Source organism: Octopus bimaculoides, chromosome 16 (assembly GCF_001194135.2).
Source record: "Octopus bimaculoides isolate UCB-OBI-ISO-001 chromosome 16, ASM119413v2, whole genome shotgun sequence".
Taxonomy (NCBI): Eukaryota; Metazoa; Mollusca; class Cephalopoda; order Octopoda; family Octopodidae; genus Octopus; species Octopus bimaculoides.
This window is the reverse complement of record NC_068996.1, coordinates 49,808,844-49,816,535: the sequence shown is the minus strand read 5'-3', so window position 1 is coordinate 49,816,535 and position 7,692 is coordinate 49,808,844.

Genomic DNA, 7,692 nt, shown 5'->3' with positions numbered 1-7,692 from the left:
CTTCAGTGAGAAATTTTATACTCTTAACATCCATATATATCTTATGAGTTTTTTTTTTTCTTCTAGTTATTTCATGCATGTGGTATAGTGTGAAGAAAACAAAATATATAAAAAAAAATTTTTTAATAAAATATCCTTCATATGGTATTTATGACACTACTATAATACATAGTATGTGACCAACCCACATAAAAATTCATAGAATCTTTTTTCCCTCCTCTGTCTGTCTGACTCTCTTCTCTCTTTCTCTCTCAATCTCCTTCTCATTCTCTCACAGATAATTTTGAAAGATACTCAGTGGCATTTTGATTTAGAATTGGAAAAAATAAAAAAATAAAAATTTTCTTATTCTCAGAACTGCTGTTACATGCCAAGGAATTATGTTAATTCCTTTTTGTATTTAACTTTATCAGTACAGAATTTTGTGCTTGAAAAAAATTGGATAGTAATTGTTTATTTACTATTGAGCTTGTCTTTGAAATTCAACATTCTGTATTATTTTCATGATATTCAGGTTGGATTTTAAGACAGTTGTAAATTAAATTGAATTGTATCATTTATATTTTCCATAAACAAAATATCTAACTCACTTTCGTGTCTGTTGGCTTTTTTGTTTTATGTTTGCTTTTTAATTGTTGTACAATATTTTGGCTAAATATAATTTTATAAATAAAATTTTAATTCTACAAGTAAAATTTTATTCATAAAATTTCTGTTTTCTGCTAGAAGTCTTGGCACAGCGAACCTTCATTTGCATTATTATCATTATTATTATTACTATTATTATTCCAAGGTGGCAAACTGTCAGAATCGTTAGCACCCTGAGCAAAATGCTCAACAGCATTTCATCTGTCTTTACATTCTGAGTTCAAATGCTGCTAAGGTTGACTCTGCTTTTCATCCTCAATAAAATAAGTACTGGCGAAGCACTGGGGTCGATGTAATCAACTTAACCCCTCCCTCCAAAATTCTTGGCATTGTGCCTATAATAGAAAAGATTATTATTATTATTATAGACGTCACACAGTATACAATATCGTGAGGTTGTACATTGAGGATATTGTATCTACCAGGGGTTTGTACTGTTTGTCAAGTCACAACAAGGACTTCAGACAGACAGTATTATTATTATTGTTATTATTATTATTATTATTATTATGCCAGTAGTGAGCTGGTAGAACTGTTAATATATCCAGCAAAATGTTTAGTGGCATTTCTTCTAGTTCTTTCTGCTCAGAGTTTAAATGCTGCCTAGGTCAACCTTGTCTTTCGTTTTTTCAATGTCGGTAAGATAAGTACCAGTGAAGTATGTCAGTATAATCAACTAACCCCTTCCTCCAAAATTTCAGGCCATATGCCCACAGTAGAAAGAACTATCATCATCATCATATAAGTGCAGGTGGTGTGGCTGTGTGGTAAGAAGCTTGTTTCCCAACCGCATGGTTCCAGGTTCAGTCCTACTATGTGGCCACTTGGGCAAGTGTCTTTTACTATAACCTCAGGTTGACCAAAGCTTTGTAAGTGGATTTGGTAGACAGAAGCTGAAGGAAGTCTGTCGTGTTTATATATTTAACCCCCTCAACCAAAATTTCAGGCCATATGACTATAGTAGAAAGATTTATTATCATCATGTGCCAGTGGCACATGAAAAGACATTCGAGCGAGTTCGTTGCCAGTACCACTGGACTGGCCCCTGTGCAGGTGGCACCTAAAATACACCATTTCGAGCGTGGCCGTTGCCAGTACCGCCTGACTGGCCTTCGTGCCAGTGGCATGTAAAAGCACCCACTACACTCTCTGAGTGGTTGGCATTAGGAAGGGCATCCAGCTGTAGAAACAATGCCAAATCAGATTGGAGCCTGGTGTAGCCATCTGGTTCGCCAGTCCTCGGTCAAATCGTCCAACCCATGCTAGCATGGAAAGCGGACATTAAACGACGATGATGATGATGATGATGATGATGAAGTGCAGGTGTGATAAGAGGCTTGCTTACCAACCACATGGTTCCACGTATGATCCCACTGTGTGGCACCTTGGGCAAGTGTTTTCTACTATAGCCTCACTCCTATCAAAACATTGTGTGTGGATTTGATAGATAGAAACTGAAAGAAGCCATTGTACTTATGTGTTCATGGGTGTGTTTACCTCCCTGTAACTTAGCAGTTTGCTAAAAGAGACCAATAGCATAAGTAGCCAACTTGAAAGAGAATAAAGTATGGGGGTTGATTAATTTGACTTAAAACCCTTCAAGGTCATGCCCCAGTATAACATAATCTAATGACTGAAACAAAAGTATCATAAGTGCTCCAATTGTAAACATTGATACTTTGAGAATTTACCCAACTTCAACAAAAGTTGGATTATAACTGTTTATGACAATCTCTGGAAAAAGACAGTTTTAAAAACCCTCTATCTTCCCTTTATAAGGGCAGCACAGTTGTTTTCTTTGTCCTGTGCAGCCAGTAGACAAATATTTTTGTTTGATGTTTGAAAAAGAAGGGTTGGTTGGAAGCAGCCATGACAGTTGTGTAAAGATGTCATCTGTCTTGAAACATATGCTTGCCAAAATGAAATGGTTGTTGATGTTTTCACCGACAAAGACTTCTCATCTCACATACAACCAGCACTAACACTAACATCATCAAGAACTCTCAAGAGGAGAAAGGGATTTTAATAGCTTACAAACTACCAAACAGTAATAATACTGCAGGTGAAGAAATTTTAACAACAATACAGGGGTTAAAGTAAAAGCAGCAATAATTCATTAGGGAGAAGAGGAGAACAACAGATTTAGTAGCACATCCACCACTAACAGCACTATAGCTACTACCTTCAGCAGCAGTCTTGCCAATGCATAGGCAAATAATGTTTTTTTTTATCTAAACATTAACAAAGGTCAGCTTGCTGAATCACACAGGTATTGAAACAAACCATTCTGATGAAGACAAAATGCATGCATTATCACATTTGAGTTACTGGCACTGACAGTAGAGGATGTGGAACAAAACATGTTCTTCATATCTCATATGTGTTAGGCATAAAAATAAGCTTATAGATAACCCAATACCAATACAAGCTATTTATGACAGTTCTTGCGTTGTGCATTAATGAGGAAGTGGTTTAAAGGTGCAGACTATCAACGATAGTATGCACCTTTAAGAGATGCCTCCTTGCTGTCATTCTACATGAGACCACACCCATACAATCATCCAGTATCTGGGGATGATCTTAAAACACAAAAAGATCACTGAGGTCACAAACTGATTGAAGGTCTGGTTAGAGCTGAAAATGACACTTCTGTAAGGCTTGTAACAGTACATAGTTATATTCATCTGATGAATGGACATTAGATAAAAGATGTAGCAAGCAGGAGACCCAGGTGCTACTTATGTGGTAGTACCAAACAGCAGAGAATCTGCCCTTAGGAGAGACTGCTAGGAAGGCTTTATCTCCATCAAAGGGAGATAAAAGCCTTCCTAGTGTTAATGCAACAATGAAGCAGGAACTTCCAAAACAACAATGACAGAACCTACCTCAATAACAATATCTCTTCCCAGCAGTGTTCTTCTCTCCCCCAGCAAAATACAAATGTACATGTATAGATGTGAAAACTTAACTCTCCTTCCCCTACAATCATCTCTCACACACTTCAGATCTCTAATTTTGAAACCTCATCATGATGAGGTCAAAGCAAAAGTTGCTCACAAGTCTGTCTTTGTTGGAATGAAAAGAAATAATAGAGGCCAAACTACAAAGGACAGAGGGGCCATCAATTAGCCAAACATCCACATCATCATCACCACAACAACAACAGCCCAAACTGTAAACACACCGAAAACAATAATTTAATTTATAAGAAACATCATCCCTTAAGTTAACTGTTGTAAACAGAGAGTTGATGGAATACATTGAACAACTTGCATAGGAAAAATATGGATAAAAGGAGAAAGCATAGCAAAGTTTCCTCAAGACCAAAGCAAGTGACCTCTCTCGTTTTCTTTATGTCAGTTAATGTAGCCATACTTGGAGTAGGATGTATAAAAATATGAGATCTCGAGTCAGCTTAGAAGCAAGCTCACTTGGTCAGTGACCTTTGGCCACTTAGACATAAATGGAGTAGCTATTGAGGAAACCTAGAGTTTCAGAACAGACACATTCATGACCATCTTTGACAACTAAGTGGTGGCGTATATATAACTTATAGGCCTGAGTCAATCAACATGGTGGCAGGATTGTTTAGAAGCAGATTGAATCTTGAAGTATGTATAATCTTCCCAAAATCAGACGGTAAAATACTGGTGTTAGATATGAACCATAGAAAAAGCAATTCCTTCACACAAGAGGCTCTCCATGCTTTGATTGCTGCAAGATGGCTAAATTTCTTCAGGTGTGTAAAAGCATTCTTGGAAACCTCTTGCTTTTAACTTACAGGAGAAAACTAGAATGATGACATCTTAGATGTTTGCTGGAATTGTGGGTGGATGATAGGACAAAAGGCTGTAAAAAGGAATAAGAGGCACTAACAGGAGTGAAGGTTAAATCAGCAGGTTTGTAACTGAGTATTGTAAAAGTAAAAGAAATACTGATTCCAAGTGATCAGCAAGCTCTATATATCACTCAGCCATTAATCTTTGTAAAGTATGTAAAAGTGCTGGGGTCTTGTTTTTATGAGGTTTTATTTTTTTTTTATTTTTCAAATATTGAGGTGTGCCTTCACAGTAGGAGCATAAAATTTCAGTTTGTATTTTATTATTTTCTCAGTGAACCTTGGGCCTCACTAGTCTATGCAGTTTCATTTGATGTCTCTGAAATCACAGTCTAAATTTGTAAAATACATAAATAAATGTGTGGTGGTGCAGGCTTGGCTGCGTGGTAAGAAGTTTGCTTTCCAGCTACATGGTTCCAGGTTCAATCCCACTGCGTGGCACCTTGGGCAAGTGTTTTCTACGATAGCCTCATGCCAACCAAAGCCTTGTGAGTGGATTTGGTAAACAGAAGCTGAAAGAAGCTCGTTGTATATATATATGTGTTTGTTCCCCTACCATCGCTTAACAACCAATGTTGGCATGTTTACATCCCTGTAACTTTGTGGTTCAACAAAAGAGAACGATAGAATAAGTACTAGGCTTACAAAGAATGAGTTGATTACTTTGACTAAAACCCTTTAAGGCAGTGCTCCAGTATGGCCACAGTCAAATGACTGAAACCAGTAAAAGAATAAAAGAATGAATAAATAAAAAAGTGGAGAAGGACTCAGACGAAGAAATTCCAGAAACCTCTTAGAAAGAGAGAGGACTCACAACTGGAACACCTTTGTTTATAATCAAATCCATGAATCCTATAGTTTAATGGTCATCTCAATCAGTGCAGACATGTGGCTATATAACAACAATCATTATCAAATACTTCAATATTATTCTGATCTTCAAACTATTAGTAATTTGTGAATGGTTATAAACTACCGTGAATCATCACCATCGTCATCGTTTAATGTTCGTTTTCAATGCTGGTATGGGTTGGAAAGTTTGACTGGGGACTGGCAAGCCAGTAGGCTGCATCAGGTTCTAATCTGATCTGGCAATGTTTTTACAGCTGGATGCCCTTCCTAGTGTCAACCACTGAGAATTTAATGGGTGCTTTTTACATGCCACCGGCACAGGAGCCAGTCAGGTAGCACTGGCATCAACCACGTTCGATGGTGATTTTCACCGGTACAGGAGCCAGTTTGGGTGCTTTCCACCGGTACAGGAGCCAGTTGGGGTGAGGAGGCTGGCATCAACCACGTTTGGATGGTGCATTTTACGTGCCACCAGCACAGGAGCCAGTCAGGGTGAAGGGGCTGGCATTGACCACATTTGGATGGTGCATTTTACATGCCACAGGCACCAGAGCCAGTCAGGCAGCACTGGCATGGACCATATTCGGATGGTGCTATTTTACATGCTACCGACACAGAAGCCAGTTGGGGTGAGGGGGCTGGCATCGACCACATTCGTATGGTGCTTTTTACGTGTCACTGGCATGGGGACCCAGTCAGGCGGCACTGTCAATGACCCACACATGAATGGTGCTTATTGCGTGCCACCAGCATGGGAGCCAGTCAGGTGGCACTGGCATCAGTCACAACTACAATTTCCATTTGATTGTGGTTTGATTTGATTTTGATTTACTTGACTCAAGTTTCCTCAAGCACGGCATGTCACCTGAGGAAACCTATTGAATATGCAAATTAACTCATCAATGAGTGAATTATAGAACCATTGGCTGAAATTGTTTCCATTTTACTTCTCACAATAATCAGTAATTCTTTCCAGTCATTCTCGTTATATTATAACACTACACTGGGCTAATTACAAAACAACAAAAAAACAATATATTTCTATAGACATTTTAGGATATATCTTGCAGGCATAGTTTTTGCTTTTTTGAAGAGATCTATTTAAGTGAAATATGATTAAAGTTGTCTTCCATACTTGCTAAAAGTCAAACAGTCTCACTCTCCATTGCATTCTATATTTGATTCCAACCAAATGAAATTTCAGAGTTGTCTCCCCCTACCATTTTGATAAGAACTTAGTTGTTCATGAAGCAATTGTTACCCTCATTTACTTAGTAAATTTCTGGCCTTATTACATTGTGTATGCTAGCAACCATTTTACTATTAAGTTTGCATGCAAAAAACATCCCTGAGTATCCATCTGAGTCATTTAAAAAAAATTTATATTGCCATAAGCAGAGGTATGGTTGTGTGGTTTAGAAGTTTGCTTCCCAACCACATGGTTTCTGGATCAGATCCAGTGTAATGGGGGCTTTTTATGTGCCACCAGCACAGGTGCCAGTGACATGACACTGGCATCAGTCACAACTACGATTTCACTTGGATTGACAAGTCTTCTCAAGCATGGCATATCGCTAAAGGCCTCGGTCACTCATCACCACTGTGAGGCCCAACGTTTGAAGGATGCTTTTTAGAAGCCACCAGCATGGGTACCTGTTATGTGACACCAGCGTTGGCCATAACTATGATTTCAATTAGCTTGACAGGTTTTCTAAAGCACAGTGTCATTGCCTCTGTGAGGCCCAACGTTCAAAGATCAAGCTTCACCATCTTGTGTATATCGTATATATGTATGTAAGTATGTGTTCATATGTGTGTTCATGTGCTTCCCTTGTCTTGACATTGTGTGATAGTTGTAAACAAGAGTGATCATCATACAAATTTTGTCATTCATTTCAGTCTTCCATGAAAACATTTAATCATCGGAAAAATATCAACCAGCTGTAGAAAATTTGCCTCAACAAACTCCATCTGACCCATACAAGCATGGAAAAGTGGGTATTACAATTATAATTCATCCATACATATATGTGTATGTGTGCACACACATCATCATCATCACCATCATCGTTTAACGTCCGCTTTCCATGCTAGCATGAGTTGGACGATTTGACTGAGGACTGGTGAACCAGATGGCTACACCAGGCTCCAATCTGATTTGGCAGAGTTTCTACAGCTGGATGCCCTTCCTAATGCCAACCACTCCGAGAGTGTAGTGGATGCTTTTATGTGCCACCAGCACGAAGGCCAGTCAGGAGGCACTGGCAACGGCCACGCTCAAAATGGTGTATTTTACGTGCCACCTGCACAGGAGCCAGTCCAGCAGTACTGGCAATGATTTCACTCAAATGTCT